Raw genomic sequence first — 17,491 nt, forward strand, 5'->3', positions numbered from 1 at the left:
AGTATAACTGTCAAATGATGGGGATGATCACACTATATGAACTGTCACAATGCTCAGCCGAGTACTGAAGAGTTTAAATGAGGTTTATAAAGTACAATCTTTACTAGTCGATACACGATAACAATGATAGTAATTTTATTTATGATCATAGTAAAATTATTAGTGAAGGATCTTGACAAACGCCATATTTTAAGTTCTCCACGCTACCTGTGTAGCGGGACTTTGAATTTCGCCCCGCTACACTCGACACCTCAGATATAAATTATACCGTCGCAGCGGTATGAGCGCTCGACGGCAGAGAAAATACTAAAACTGTAACTCTTTTTTTTCTGTTCGTCTATTGTCTCTCGAGAGCGGAAGCTTAATGCAGATGTGATCTGATGAAGACGAAAAAAAAAACTTATTATTGTGTAGACATTGTGGAAGTTATGACATTTGGAGGAGGGAAGCAACGTAAAATAAATTGCATTTAGTATCAAGACGGTTTTGTTTACATTAGAAATTCCTGGACGATGAAACTTATTGCAAGATTTCGGAGCAGACTTTTCACGCAGAAATGAAGTAGGAGTTTTCTGAAGACCTGGACGCCACATGAAGATTAGATTAGATTAGTTTTTCGTTCCATAGATCCGCGTTGAGGAAATCCTCTTGGATGTGGAACATGTTAACCTGGTAAAGGATGAACTCTTATCTACGCCATTTCCCCCTGTTAGTTACATTTGTCCACAAGGACCACCCATTAATACCCTTTCCGAATCACGAAGTCCGATGACTTTTCTGTAATACGAAGTCCGATTTGCATTTCATTATTTCCCTTTTTTCACGGTCATTAACGATTTTACAACCCCCTTTTTATTCACTCTTTTCTTCCTACATTTTCAACCTTTTCTTTTCTTCTCTCTTTTTCTTTTTTAATAACCACTACAACTGGCTTCCGCGAGAGGACGCAATTTTCGGATGTGGCGTTTTTGAGCAAATTTGAAACTTTTGTATTTTTTCCCAACTTAGAATAACCAAAAATCCTTAAATTTAAATAGTAACTAAAAGACCAACTTTATTGTACCTAAGCAAATGATTATACAACAATATTGTAAAGAATTTTTGTATCTAATTCAATCTGTTTTTCTTTGCATGGCATATATTGATGCAAAACTGTTATTTTGAGACCTTTTGGTGACTATCCGATGGAGATGTATTAAGAAAATCCATATTTTGACGAATACGATTTACGCAGAAGTGATTGACCAGCCGCTTCAGGACAGAAAATTTATTGGTGAGTCACACTATGTTTCATTCAAGCATTCAATAGCCAACTGCAGAATCCATTTTTCCCTTCCCACACATTCTGTAGTTTTCTTCTACATTTTTCCAAAATGATCTATCTCTATTGTAGTTTGTGGTAATTATAGCATTGTTGTATCATATGAAGATCGTGAATTTGACCGCCAAACAGTTATTTGTTACGAAAAATTTTGTCCGCCCTGCTGCATCTTTCTCAACCATTGTTTGCAATAGAGAAATCATTTACATTGATGAGAAAATATTTCAACCTGAATCTGAGTCAAATCTTTATTAATCAGACTTATATTATTCCCTTTTTGACTTACGATTATACATCCTATTACAATGGAACGCGGTAAGGTAGAGATAGTTTCGGCAGATGAGTTAAGTGAAGTAGATTCATCGTTCAACCAACAAGAAAGTCTGCGTTTCCCTCCATGGACGAGTTCACAGATCAATGCAATGATTTTGCCTCAAACTCGCAACATTTGTAATAACACACAGATGGCGACTTTAAATGACGAAATGTGGAATGGGCGCGAGACTAGACCGTCAGTGCCATTGTTAACATCAATGTCAGAACCGAATGAGACAAATTCAGCAATGTGACACAAATCGGACACAGGAAACTGACAAACTGGACCGTCTATTGGAGTTATTTGCAGACATGAAACGAGACGTTAGTCAGAAAATTGACATATTAAACCACACCATGACCGAAAATTTTGAACGAACGACAAAAAAGATGACAGAATTAAATAACACCACTCAACAGCTCAGCCAGCGATTTGAGACATTGTCCGACCGAGGCACTAAACAGGAAGAAACTTTGGTTACATTCACACATGAAACAAAAAACAATATCACCCGATGTGAGAATCAGTTCAAATGGTTCAAATGGCTCTGAGCATTATGCGACTTAACTTCTGAGGTCATCAGTCGCCTAGAACTTAGAACTAATTAAACCTAACTAACCTAAGGACATCACACACATCCATGCCCGAGGCAGGATTCGAACCTGCGACCGTAGCGGTCACGCAGTTCCAGACTGAAGCGCCTAGAACCGCACGGCCACACAGGGCGGCTGATGAGAATCAGTTAAATAGTTAATGTGCAGCAGGAAGTGAACACCCGTGTGGAAGAGTTAGCTCAGGCCCACACTTCAGCTAGCTCCACCCAAGAAAAGCTGACTGAAGCAGTGGGAGATGTTACCCAACAGCTCACAATGGTAGTCCTTGAACAAACCCACATCAAAGACAAGATAGGAAAATTAGAAGATCGAGCGGACCTCGCGTCACTAAACAACGACACCAACATGGCCGAGAGAATTGTACATGAATGTAAATTGTGTGACGACTATCTGGGCAAAAAAACTTGAAACAATTACACAGGACATACTTTCAAAAACAAAGACACATGTTAAAGACGAGGCAAAACACATAGAAGACGAAGTGACAAAATTACGAGACAATGTTGTGCCGTGTTTGGCGATTGGTGTAAACGCATCCTCAGGGAACGACAAAACAGCTAAAACCACGGCGAATGACACAGACAGAACACCTATTGTGGAATCACCTATTTCCAATCAAAATTACAATGTGCCGCTTTCTTTTCCACCAAAAGAGCAATATTACGGTACGACACCTAGAGTAGGAAGTGACACAAACCACATCAATACAGTTATGCAAATCGGCATGGGCGATGACACATTTGTAAGGCATGGGTATTTCCAGACATTTTCCAGTGAGAACAAGCACAAAATCCACCCTATTGTGTTTATTAGATCATTTGACGGTGGTTTTCCACGTAGTCGGTCAGAAGTCGATAAAATCAGATACGTCACCAATCTCATGAGAGGACGAACAGCTAAGTGGGGTGCCGCTATGAAACGGCGGTGCCTTACGTTTGAACAGTTCGAACAAGCCTTCTTGAACGAATTCTGGTCCGAGAATGAGCAACAGAGACTAAGGAGGGAAGTGTGCAACCCCGAGACCTATGACCCTAAAAATAGAGACATTAAGACAATACTTTGAGAGGTACCTAGACAAGACACTGTACTGGTCCAAACCAGCCGACTTGCCAGCGATAATTGACACTTTAAAGAGCCACTTCCCCTTTCCATACCGAGACAGATTAATATGAGTACCGGAGAATGGCGTTAAGACTTTCTTAAACTTCTTAGATCAAATGGACGTAGTTTACACAGGCGTTTCACGCCATTCAAATTTTACTCATATTAGTAACCAAAATCAGCACCAACCCCAAAGGAACTGTAGCGACGGTGGTTGGTGAAACCATCCGTCCGCGCCGCTACACAATACGATGCCACCGCGCGAAACATATTCAAATAGAAATGTGTATGACGGTAGGAACAACCGCAGAAATTCGTGGAATAATAACGACGACAACAACAACAACAACAACAACAACAATAATTATCACCCTTTATCATAATGTAACTACAAGCAAAATGAAAATCAGTACAACAACAACCGCAATAGGAGACGTGAGATTAACCGGTACAACCCGGGCTACTTTGACAGGAACATGCCATATAACAGACATAATTACCACCAAAACAATAACAATCCCAACAATCACCGACAGAATATGTGGAACACACAAAATTCACACATGACAAATCATAACCCTCCACAGAATCCGCCGCCTTTCCCCAGTACAGTCATACACTCCCCGCCACGAAGTAGCAATAACAATTGCGGCGCGCCATCAGCTGACGCGTGGGCGCCAACCGGTCTTAATGCAAACATAGTAGAGCCGGTCAACGAACCCGGCCAAACACAGCAGACGACGGAAAACAGTCGACGACCGAGCTAAGCGCTCGTGCTTCGGTCGTGAGGTGTTGTAAGAGCGCAACGGCTGAGACGGTTTGTTTCCTCAGGTACGATGACAAAATGACAGCAGAACAGGAATTAACCGACGAGAAAAACATTAAATCAGACAGTTGTGTTAAAGAATTCGTACAAGCTACGGCATGGGTTAAGTTTAACGATTATGATGTACAAATTTTATTCGATACTGGTGCTGCTGCAAGTGTGATGTCAACCTCATTCTATAATGAATTGAAACAAATTATAAACATATCTACTTTACCCGTACAGAATTGCCACGTGGTTAGTGCCACAGGTACTAAATCTAAGAACATACGCATGCAAGCCCTTGTTAACTTCACATTTTCCAATACACAGTTCAAGTGTAATTTTCTGATTGTAGACAAGCTCATCGTACACTGCATCCTGGGGATGGATTTCTTTAATGAACACAAAGCAATCATAGATTTAAGTAATGGCGTATGTCAATTATCTGTAGGAGAACAACTAATTAATGTTGAACTTAACAAGACGATTGAACAACGACAAAAACATTACGAAGTAAGTCAATTTCAATTGGTATATCCTACCATAGTTAGTGTATGTAATTTAACACTTGAAGATTCAGACTATCAGGAGATTGAGCGGGATTTATTGTATCCGAAATGTGTCGAATCTGACTATTTAACGAAACAACAGCAAGAAGAATTGTACAAATTATTATGTGATTATGCACAAGTTTTCAGTGAGAGGCCTGGTGTAATCAGGGGTTATAGCTACAAAATGGATGTTAAGCCACATAAGACTTATTGTAGGACACACAATATTCCATGGGCGAAGGAACCTGCAGTTTTACGTGAAATCGAGCGTATGTTGACCTGGGGTGTCATAGAAAAATCACGTTCTCCTTATTGCAGTCCTATCCTGGCGGTAGACAAGCAAGGTGGCAACGTCAGATTGGTGCTAGACTAGGGTGTCCATTCGTCCCGTTTTTCCCGGAACAGTCCCGTTTTTGACCAAAATGTCCCACCGTCCCGAGTTTTTATGGGGACGGTCAAATGTCCCGTTTTTTTTATGATTCCGCTTGGCTAGGGTATTTTACGCTACTGGTTGTTTGACTTGCTATTAACTGCTCGATTATTTACACTAGGAAGCGTGTGATGACTTTCAGCATACCCCAAACATGTACCGAACTGTCACAAATCGCAAGTAAATTTAAACCCACTATAGGTTACGAATAATAACGAAGATTCTTCTCTTCTAAATCGATCCACTGAATCCGTCCTTTCGGTCCAGAGATACTCTACACCACTAATACTTGCTCTCTGGCTTTCGTCACCACACTGTTAATGTTTTGCATACTGCAATCACTGTTTCATTATGCCAAAACGAAAGTGTAATTTTAACAGCAATATAAAAAGCAAGTTTCCTTTTATCAGTGGTAGTGGAGAAACTGTAGAATGTACGTTGTGCAGATCAAAATTTGCTATTGGCTATGGTGGAAGGTATGACATTGTCTATCACATTAAGACTAAGAAACATCGCATGAGTGATCAAACGAAAAGATCAAATAAATGCGTGAGTGACTACTATGTGAACTTAAAATCAGTAACAGAAATGGATAGGCAGTTGGCAGCACAAGAAGCTACGTTTGCATAGCTCAGCAGGTTTTAAATAAACTGAAAAGTGCTCGATTCATTTCTGTAATGATTGATACATCGAATCATCTGCATTTGAAGTTGGTTCCTCTCCTTATCAGGTATTTTTACCCTGAAAATGGCATCACGGTGAAAGTGCTCGAATTGGTTAATTTAGCTGGAGAAACTTCAGACTTACTTCAGAATTATGTGCTGGAAGTTTTAAAGAAATATGATCTTGAGGGAAAGGTGATTGCAGTTTCTGCAGACATCACTAACACCAATTTTGGTGGTAAGCAGAGGAAAGGAAAAAACAATTTGTTCTATAAACTGCAACAGAACACAGTGAACAATATAGGTGTTGGCTGTCCAGCACACGTGGTGCACAATTCCTTACAAACTGGCTCAGTTTGCCTACCCATCGACTGCTAATTAATTGTAAACAAAATCTACCAGCATTTCCACATATATACAGTAAGGGTTGAATCTCGGAAGTAATTCTGTAAGTTTACTGAAACTGAATACAAAACTGTACTTAGGCACAGCAACACAAGGTGGCTATCTCTGCTACCAGCATTGGAAAGAATTGTAGACATTTCCTGCTTTGAAATAATATTTCATTTCCCTTGATAAGTGTCCTGTTATCCTTAAACAATTCTTTGATAACCTTGTGTCTATTGTTCTACATTTTCTTGTTAGCCAGCTAAAACCTTTCTCCACAAGAATTAAATGTATAGAGAAACAAGAAATCACAATAGTGGAAGTTTATCAAGAAATAAACAAATTATTGGGGAAATTAAAATGTAGAAAATCTGAAAGATTTCTCACATCCATTGTACATGAGACTCTAAGAAAGCTGGAAGAAGAGGGTGAAATTACTGTAGAACAATTTCATATTTATGCTGACATCATCTATGACTCTTGCATTGAGTATATTAAAGAATGGTGTTTACAATTTCTCACATCTTTTAAAGCATTTGACTGGGTTAATACTGAAAAGGAGCAGCTACAGTGGAAGGATATTCAGGACTTGTTTTTTTTTTTTTTTTTAAAGTATTGTACCAAATTTTCCTGTTGATGAAGACGAACTGTTTGATGAATTTTCATGTGCACAGAACTTCATAAAAAGTGAAGGAGACAAAGAAAGTGTTAGTGCAACGTGGTGTAAAATATTTGCTTATTTCAAAAGTAAAATCATTAACATGAAAAACATGATTCATTTGGTGGAGTTTTGTCTGGAAATTCCTGGGTCAAATGCTGCTGTGGAACGTGTGTTTTCGTTAGTGAACTCTTTGTGGTCAGATGAAAAAAACACAATGAAAGTTGAAACAGTGAGGGCCTTACTCATTGTCGAAACACACTTTAATGGTGTATCGTGTACGGACTTTTATGATACAATTTAAACGAAAATGCAGTTCTTGATAAAGTACATAAAAGTGAAAAGTACGGTAATAGTGTGGCAAAATAATTGTAAAACGTGATTTGGGGTCATCTGAGTGCACGTTGTAAAGGTAAACTTGTATGTGTATTAAATTTAGTCAATACAGTATTTATGTCCTGTTTTTTTATTCATTGTCCCAGGTTTTTCTCTAATTTTAAATGTCCCCTTTTTCAATGAAAATGAAATGGACACCATATGCTAGACGCACGTGAAATCAACAAAATTATTATGCCTGTTAACACAAGACACGTCGACTTGGACGATCAGTTGCTAAAATTTTATAATGTACAATACCTAACTAATATTGACCTCTGCTTATCGTACTGGCAGGTGTCCCTTCACAATGACAGTCGTAAATACACTGCTTTCCCTTGTGAAGGACGCAGTTATCAGTTTTGTGTGTTGCCTTTTGGTTTGCGCGTAAGCGCGGGCGTGTTCATCGAGGCGCTTGACGCCGTTCTCGGCCCGTGTTTGTTGTCACGCGTCACGGCGTACGCCGATGACATTGTCGTGGCAACAAATACGTGGGAGGAACATATTGATCTGTTACAGCAAATTTTATTTAAATTTTCACAAGCTGGAGTCACAGTAAATCTTTCGAAGTCCAAAGTAGGAAGGCGTGAAATCAAGTTTTTAGGCCATATTGTCTCGCCGGAAGGCATTAGTCCCGATTCTAAGAAGATTGAGGCTATTCGTAATTTCCCTCCTCCACAAAACCGCAAACACTTGAAAGCATTCTTAGGATTATCTTCTTTCTTTCGGAAGTTCGTTTCACAACAGCTTCTGAACAGCTCTCACCTACTAACTCTACTGAAAAAGAACGCAATTTGGAGATGGACAGTTTTGCCAAGCTAATTTTCAGGCTATTAAAGATGCATTTGAGAACGCACCCCTCCTCTGCCACCCCGACATGACGTCAGATTTTTGCCTAGCCACGGATTCGTCATCATACGGCCTTGGAGCTTTTCTATTTCAAATTAAATCCGAATCAAGACAATCTGTCATCAAACCGATAAGTTTTGCGAGCCGCACGCTCACTGAGTGCGAGAGGTCGTACCCGGTGACAGAGCGGGAGGCTCTTGCCATTATTTGGGCATTCCGTAAGTTTCGCTACTTTCTTTGGAGTAAACATATTCGCATATTCACAGACCATCAAGCCCTTTCTTTCTTGCTATCATGCAAATTGCTTCATTCACGGCTCACCCGGTGGTGCCTTTCACTCCAAGAATAGAGCTTCGAAATTATTTACATTGAAGGTAAATCAAACGTAGTAGCCGATGCCCTGTCCCGTTTGCCGCAAGGCATACAGGATTTTTCGGAACTTTCCGAGTAAACATCAGACTTTAACATCTCACTTATGTATGATGGTACATACGCCCCATACTACCGCAATATGTGCAAGAACTTTGCTTCACTTCAGGACAGCGACCCCAGGTGGTCAAACATCAAAAAGAAATTACGTACAGATCCTTCTTCACACTTGCAAAAATATTACACAATACACAAAAATGTACTTTTTCATAGGCGTACCCCAGACTCGCACCATTGGTGTGTGTCTACCTGACGCGCATGTTGACGATTTTATTCTGTTCACACACACTACGGAGACACTGGGACACTACGGAGTCACCAAATGCACTGATGAAATAGTACAGTGCTGTTATTTTCCCAATCTGCGTCGGAGAGCGTTGCAAATTGTTCGTAAATGTATCATCTGCCAACAAGCAAAATTTTCCAACCGATAAACTTTGAATTACATCCTATTGTACCAACCCGACCTCTGGAATTAGTATCGTTGGATATCACCGGACCTTATCCCACAGCTCGTGGAGGTGTGAAATACGTCGTTGCTGCACTTGATGTCTTCTCAAAATACTTAAAATTGTATGCTATCCGTACTGTCAACACATCTGCTATTGCTAGACGTTTGACTAACAGCTACTTCACAAGCTTTGGCAAACCCCACAGAATTATCACGGATAACGCACCCTATTTTACGGGAAGAAAATGTAAATCTTTTGTTGCCACACATAACATCAAACATATTCTTACATCAGCATTTTCACCCGGAAGGGAACCCCGTAGAAAGGATTTTTAGAGTTTGGTCAATTCATGAGACTACATTCACCTCGCAAACACACAAAGTGGATCGGATTTTTTGCACCCTTTGAGCAGATAGTAAACAATTTGCCTCATGCCTCAACAGGATACCCACCACAGGAATTATTATTACACAAACCTGAACAGAACAAGTGGGCTATGCCCATTCCAAAGCTAACCGCATCCACAACACATACACCTTTGGAAGAGAAAGTAAGACAGGCATACACTACGTTGTGCAATAAAGCCAAGATCAGGAAAGATAAGTATGACAAACATGTTACAAATACACAAACCTATCAGGTTGATGACCTTGTTCTTTTGCGTTCACATCCCAAGTCTACAAAATTAAAGCAACTGAACAGAAAATGGCAGCTATTATAATCAGGTCCTTTCAGAATAGCAACCATACCTCACCCAGGTTGTTACTCCCTAGAATACACATTATCTCACAAGCCGAGGGGGCTGCATCCCCACAGACATTTGAAACCCTTTGTGCACTAAAACAACATAATATAATGACAACTAATTTGAACATGAGCAAGTCACTGTGAAAACAAGATCATAAATATTTGTATTGAATACACGAACATTAAGTTATACAGCCTAAGAACACAAACGTTAATTTATGGAAATTATATACTGCAGTTACACTTGTACACATAATTATGAAGAGAATGTAAATCCAGGTGAGTACACTTACTGAATAAGAAAAGATATTCATATAGGAATGAGATCTACACAGGTTACATTTGTTGTTAATTGTAAATTATAAGGTGAATCAACAATTAGTTATTTCAAGGCACTCTAATGACAGGAGATAATAGCTATTGAGATCAGTAATGACATAGGTATGTAGCAGAATGAATGAGGCTGTAAGAATGAATGATCAGTATGAATGAGTTAATATAAGAAGGTAAGTTACTGTGAAGTAGTTGATGGAGACAAGAAATTATTTGAGGAAAATATTATTGGAGTTTATGAGAATGAAAGTGGCAAATGGCCCTACATATGTGATATATTAATGTTTGATGAGGAATATGTTTAATGTATAAGGATATATATATATTATGATGAATATGTGAGTAAGGAATGAGTGAGAATGTTTTGGTAATATTGTGCTACATAGAGAAGTGAGTAAACAGTCTACATCTTTAAGATTACATAAGAATTTCAGTTTGCAAGAAAACATTTGTGATGAGTTAGAACACTTGAGTACAAGCCGTTAAATGTAAATCTATTTTCCGTGCCCTTGAAAATGAACGAATGTAAGAAAAGCAGAGTGAACATAATGATGATTACAGCTGTGGAAAGAAGTGTAATAAGAAAGTAACTTGGAAACACATTAGCTTTAATTTATTTCAGAAGTGTAACTTAGTAACCTTTCGTTAAGTTTTGTTAAGCCATTGTGTGGAAGAAAACATTTATAGTTCGTGTTCAGACAGGAGAATATTTTAAGGAACTTAAATTGAAATATAATTTTTACACAGTCCTCATGTGAATACATTTGTATAAATTATATATATATTTTTTTTTTTTTTTTACGAAAGTGAAATTTAGTGCCATGTTAGCCTTTATTATACTTGCATGCAACAGAAAACCCTGAGGAAGCAAAAGATAGGAGAGTTATTAAGGCCGTTTTTGTGACTCGTACACCTCCACTTAAGCGAACAGATGACAAAATTACATCTACTTGGAAGACAACATTTGACTTTTCAGGCTATGCAAGGTAAGTGCAAAGGAGCAGTGATCACCTGTGCAGCCGACGTTGAGCAATGGACACTGAGAAAGAGATATTTTGCTGACAATTTTAATACTATGTTCTTTATTTGTGTTTTATAGAAAGAAATGATATATATAAACCACATACATGATGTTTAACCTTCACTAAAGTAGAAGAAAGTTCATGGTTGAACTCTTGAGAGGAAATTTGATATGTTATTATATAATACACATTATGAGAGAGACAATCTCTGTGATATATATTTTCCATTTGTATAGACGGTATCCACAAGAAGTGGAGATATCGAGGAAGTACTGAGCAGATATGCTATTTATTCATGCAAGGATTTGTTAAGGTATAATACACTTAGTCATATGAAGTCAGAACACAAACACAGAATCTGTCATGATGTTACACTACACAGACTTGACTTAAGGGCACTTACATTTACCCATGATTTGGTAAATGGTAAGCACCTGCTTTCACACACACCCTTTGAAGGTGATGCAAACGTTATAATGTATTGTTCTCTTTTTATGTATTAGCTGTAGGATTTGGTAGTTTATGGGTAGTGAATAGTTTCTTCCAGTCAGTCTTTCTTTCTTCTCCATTATCCTACCACCTCCTGCAGCTGGGTATTGTTTGTTTGTGGAATGTAAGAATATATTGTGAGACAGTAAACTTTCAGGTATGAATAAAAAGACATGAATATTGATGGCATTACAAGCCTGGTTAACCACTAGCCAAGATATGGAATCAAAAGAAAGAAATAATAAATGAAGGAAAGCCCGTGCTTTAAATATTAAGTCTGACATTCCTTGGCACGCCCAAACCTGGATAAAAAAAATTAATACCCCAATAAAAGAAAGCCAATGGGACTTAGTATAATTTTTTAGTTTAAATATTTCACATGCATATTCTTGTAAATTTATATGTATTTGTATACAAGTTAAAACTTTGCATATTGTCAACACATTTTGAAATGTGACCACGAAATGTAAGCTTTCAAAATTAACTATGTAAACATGCTCGGACACTGAACTTTGTTAAAATGTAAATATGGCAAAAAGTGTTACAAACTGTGTACGTTATAAACGACGAAATTTGTGAAACTTATGGTGCATAAACCAAATGACTGTTTGTAAACCGATATAAACTGCAATTTACTTCGACAATGAGGATTTTCACACTGCAAATGAACGTTTGTTGGCAAGTGTAAACAACGTGTTTAAACACCTACCTTTGCGAACATTGACACCGTTGTTCCTGGCCGGCACCTGTCATAGGCGATGTGGAGGCTAAAAACTAGATCGACCATATATGCCCCGGGAACAATAGTCATGAAAACGCACAAGGACCTGGAGTGTTGTGTATTAACAGAAGCCATGGACATTGCTTCAGGTCATGCACACGCTCAATCTTATGGTGTCTCCGGACTTAACACGCCATTTATGCTGAAATAACAACTTGTAATGAACACTGTGTGAAAGTGAATGCTGGGCAAGACTGTCATAACACAGCGATTTTGAAACTGCCGCACATGAAATTCAGTGATGCTATTGCGCATGCGCAAAGACTACGTGCTGCCAGATGCATTGGGAATCCAACGCTGGAAGCGCACAACATGAACTGCGATGACAAGCAGCTTGCTCAAACAAACTCTATGTATTATTTTTGTAAAAGGGATCAAAACTGTAACACTTGTATTTAGTATATAGGTTTAGAAAGTAAGTATTGACAAAGACTATCCCCTATGAATGCACGTGGCCTTTCCTATGAAAATATGTATACATTGACATATCTAAAAACAAAGCTGATGTGACTTACCAAACGAAAGCGCTGGCATGTTGATAGACACACAAAATTCAAGCTTTCGCAACCAACGGTTGCTTCATCGGGAAAGACGAAAGGATGTGGGTTTTAAGGGAGAGGGTAAGGAGCCATTGCAATCCCAGGAGCGGAAAGACTTACCTTACGGGGAAAAAAGGACAGGTATACACTCGGACACACACACATATCCATCCACTTGTCTCGGTGTGTGTGTGTGTGTGTGTGTGTGTGTGTGTGTGTGTGTGTGTGTGTGTGTGTGTGTGTGTGTGTGTGCGCGCGCGCGTGCGTGCGCACGCGTCCTTTTTTCCCCCTATGGTAAGTCTTTCTGCTCCTGGGATTGGAATGACTCCTTACCCTCTCCCTTAAAACCCACATCCTTTCGTCTTTCACTCTTTCCTGATGAAACAACCATTGGTTGCAAAAGCTTGAATTTTGTGTGTGTGTGCTTGGTTGTGTGTCTATCAACATGCCAGCGCTTTCGTTTGGTTAAGTCACATCATCTTTGTTTTTAGATATATTTTTCCCAGGTGGAATGTTTCCCTCTATTATATTGACATTTAGGTGCATCTATTATATTGTTTGCTAGCCTGCCACGCTAAATGTTTTAGCGTGACAGTCGAGGGGGCGATGTAGCGGGACTTTGAATTTCGCCGCACTACACTCGTCCCCTCAGATATAAATTATACCGTCGCAGCGGTATGAGCGCTCGGCGGCAGAGAAAATACTAAAATTGTAACTTTTTTTTTCCTACCCGTCTACTGTCTCTCGAGAGCAGAAGCTTAATGCAGACGTGATCTGATGAAGATGAAAAAAACTTATTAATGCGTAGACATATTGTGGAAGTTATGACATTTGGAGGAGGGAAGCAACGTAAAATAAATTGTATTTAATATCAAGACGGTTTTGTATACATTAGAAATTCCTGGACGATGAAACTTATTGCAACATTTCGGAGCAGACTTTTCACGAAGAAATGAAGTAGGAGATTTCTGAAGACCTGGACGCCACACGAAAGAAGACATGTTAACCTGTTATCTACGCCATTTCCCCCCTGTTAGTTACGTTTATTATTATGTCTTTTTTCAAATAATTTTTGTAGTGGAAACTGTTTTGACTTTTGCTCAGAAACGCCACAAGGACCACCCCAGCAATAGCCTTTCCGAATCACGAAGCCCGATAACTTTTCTGTAATACGAAGTCCGATTTGCATTTCATCATTTCCCTTTCTTCACGGTCATTAACGATTTTACAACCCCCTTTTTATTCACTCTTTTCTTCCTACATTTTCAACCTTTTCTTTTCTTCTCTCTTTCTTTTTTAATAATCGCTACACCGGGAACTGAAGGAACAGGAATTGTCATCCAAGCACCACTAATACATTTATTTGATTGAGAAACTATATATAAAAGCGCTGGCAGGTCGATAGACACACAAACAAACACAAACATACACACAAAATTCAAGCTTTCGCAACAAACTGTTGCCTCTTTCCTGATGAGGCAACAGTTTGTTGCGAAAGCTTGAATTTTGTGTGTATGTTTGTGTTTGTTTGTGTGTCTATCGACCTGCCAGCGCTTTTGTTCGATAAGTCACCTCATCTTTGTTTTTATATATAATTTTTCCCACGTGGAATGTTTCCTTCCATTATATAGAAACTATATATATGTACATATAAAACATAACAATACTCAGAACGTGGTATAACAGCAATTTTAGTTTATCCTTTGTGTTTTAGTTTCATTAGCTTATCCTTTTTTTTTTTTTTTTTTTTTTTTTGGTGGCGCACAACTTCAATGGTCATTAGCGCCCTGACTACGTTAAGAATGCACCGCGAGGCCCAAGTTTAAAGCAACAACTAAAAGGGAAAACACGATAAAAGACAGACTGACAGGCATAGGATCAAAAAACAGCATCATCAAATGTCCTTAGAGAGGTTTGTCAAATTAATAAAACGAAGAACACGAGCAGCTGCTCATGGGTCATCCGCTAAAATGGCATCTAAAGTACATGGCAGGTTAAGATCTAGACGCAGTGTGTTAAAATCCGGACAGGACATTAAAATGTGGCGGACCGTCAGCAATTGCCCACATGGGCAGAACGGCACCGGCGCAGCCTTCAGCAGATGGCGATGGCTGAACCGGCAGTGTCCAATGCGTAACCGGGCCAAAACGACCTCCTCCCGCCGAGAAGGGCGGGAGGAGGACGTCCAAGCCGCGGGAAGAGCTTTCAAGGCCCGAAGCTTGTTGTCCGTAAGTGCAGCCCAATCGGCATGCCACAGCGATAAAATGCGCCGACAAATTACCCTGCTACTACCCGATGAAGGGACACAACAAGAAGCTGTCCGGGGCTGGAGGACCGCAGCCTTGGCCGCGGCATCTGCAGCTTCGTTCCCAGGGATACCGACATGGCCAGGAACCCACATAAAGCTAACCGGAGAACCGACGTCCACCAGCTGCTGAAGAGAGCGTTGGATCCGGTGCACGAAAGGGTGAACCGGATACGGATCACTGAGGCTCTGGATGGCGCTCAGGGAATCGGAGCAGACGACATAAGCAGAATGTCGGTGGCGGCAGATGTAAAGAACAGCCTGGTAGAGGGCAAAGAGCTCAGCTGTGAAGACCGAACAATGGCCATGGAGCCAGTATTTGAAACTTTGTGCCCCGACAATAAAAGAACACCCGACCCCGTCATTGGTCTTTGAGCCATCTGTATAAATGAAGGTCATATTGATGAACTTTGAACGAAGTTCAACAAAACGGGAGTGGTAGACTGAACCGGGGGTAACCTCTTTTGGGAGCGAGCTGAGGTCAAGGTGAACGCGGACCTGAGTCTGGAGCCAAGGTGGCGTGTGGCTCTCGCCCACTCGAAAGGTTGCAGGGAGTGAAAAATTAAGGTGTTGAAGGAGGCGACGAAAGCAAACTCCAGGGGGTAGCAGGGCAGAGACATACAACCCGTATTGACGGTCGAGAGAGTCGTCAAAAAAGGAACGATAAGACGGGTGGTCGGGCATTGACAGTAGCCGACACGCACAACGACAAAGCAGTATATCGCGCCGGTAGGTGAGTGGCAATTCGCCAGCGTCAGCATGAAGACTCTCTACGAGACTAGTATAAAACGCTCCAATCGCAAGTCATAAACCTCGATGTTGTATGGAGTTGAGGCGGCATAAGATGGATGGCCGTGCAGAGGAGTATACGACGCTCCCATAATCCAGCTTGGAGCGGACGATCGACCGATATAGACGAAGCAGGACGGTTCGATCCGCTCCCCACGACATACCACTGAGAACGCGGAGGACATTTAAAGAACGGGTACAACGGGCAGCCAAATATGACACATGTGGAGACCAGCTAAGTTTCCTGTCAAATGTAAGACCTAAAAATTTTGTTGTCTCCACGATTGGGAGAGCAACGGGACCGAGTCGTAAGGACGGTGGGAGAAACTCTTTGTAGCGCCAGAAGTTAATACAGACCGTCTTCTCGGCAGAAAAACGGAAGCCATTGGCGACACTCCAGGAGTTTTAGTTTCAAAGTGCCATACAACAGTTTACTTACAGAGCTGAAACAATTTTTATTGAATAACTACGTTCTTATTGACACACAGGATAGGTTTTTTCCCCGTGTTTGGATGATTGGCCTCCTGTGAGTGAAAACTTTTAAGAAAAATATTAAGGTTGATGCAATCTTAGCAATTGATCACAAAAACAAGCTAAAAGTAAATAAGATAAAGAATCAAAGATTCCATGACTTACCAAATGGGAAAGTGCTGGTAGATAGACACAAAAAACAAAACACACACACACACACACACACACACACACACACACACACACACACACAATTTCAAGCCTTCGCAATCCACGGCCGCCCCACCAGGAAAGAGGGAAGGAGAGGGAAAGATGAAAGGATGTGGGTTTTAAGGGAGAGGGTAAGGAGTCACTCCAATCCCGGGAGCGGAAAGACTCACCTTAGGGGGAAAAAAAGGACAGACATATGATATGTCTGCTTGTTTGTGTGTGTGTGTGTCCCTGTCCCCTTTTTCCCCCCTAAGGTGAGTCTTACCGCTCCCGGGATTGGCGTGACCCCTTACCCTCTCCCTTAAAACCCACATCCTTTCGTCTTTCCCTCTTTCCTGGTGGGGCGGCCGTGGGTTGCGAAGGCTTGAAATTTTGTGTGTGTGTGTTTTTCTATGGTGTCTATCTACCAGTGCTTTCCCGTTTGGTAAGTCATGGAATCTTTGTTTTTAATATATTTTTCCCATGTGGAACGTTTCTTTCTATTTTATTTATAAGATAAAGAATCTATTGATATAAAATGAGTGAATGTTGTGAGAACTGGTGACAGTCAACATTAGCTGATAATATTACTATTATCTGATTCAACGCAGGTGTAGTCTTCAGCATACTTAGGATTTTACAATTACACTCTGCACAATTGAAGTACAACTTGCACCGTCAACCCCACCCATAACATGGGAGGAGACTTAGAAGACACACACTTGTGTGTGATGTGCACCCACAAACAGTTTTTAATAATGCTTTACTTCAGTAAGTATTGACACTATCTTGTGCTTGCCAAATGATGGTACAGATCCTCTGCATATAAATTTCACAAAGCTAATAGATTACACTTTGATTCATGCTAGTGGA

The sequence above is a fragment of the Schistocerca serialis genome, chromosome 4 (genome assembly GCF_023864345.2).
Source record: "Schistocerca serialis cubense isolate TAMUIC-IGC-003099 chromosome 4, iqSchSeri2.2, whole genome shotgun sequence".
In the NCBI taxonomy this organism is placed as follows: Eukaryota; Metazoa; Arthropoda; class Insecta; order Orthoptera; family Acrididae; genus Schistocerca; species Schistocerca serialis.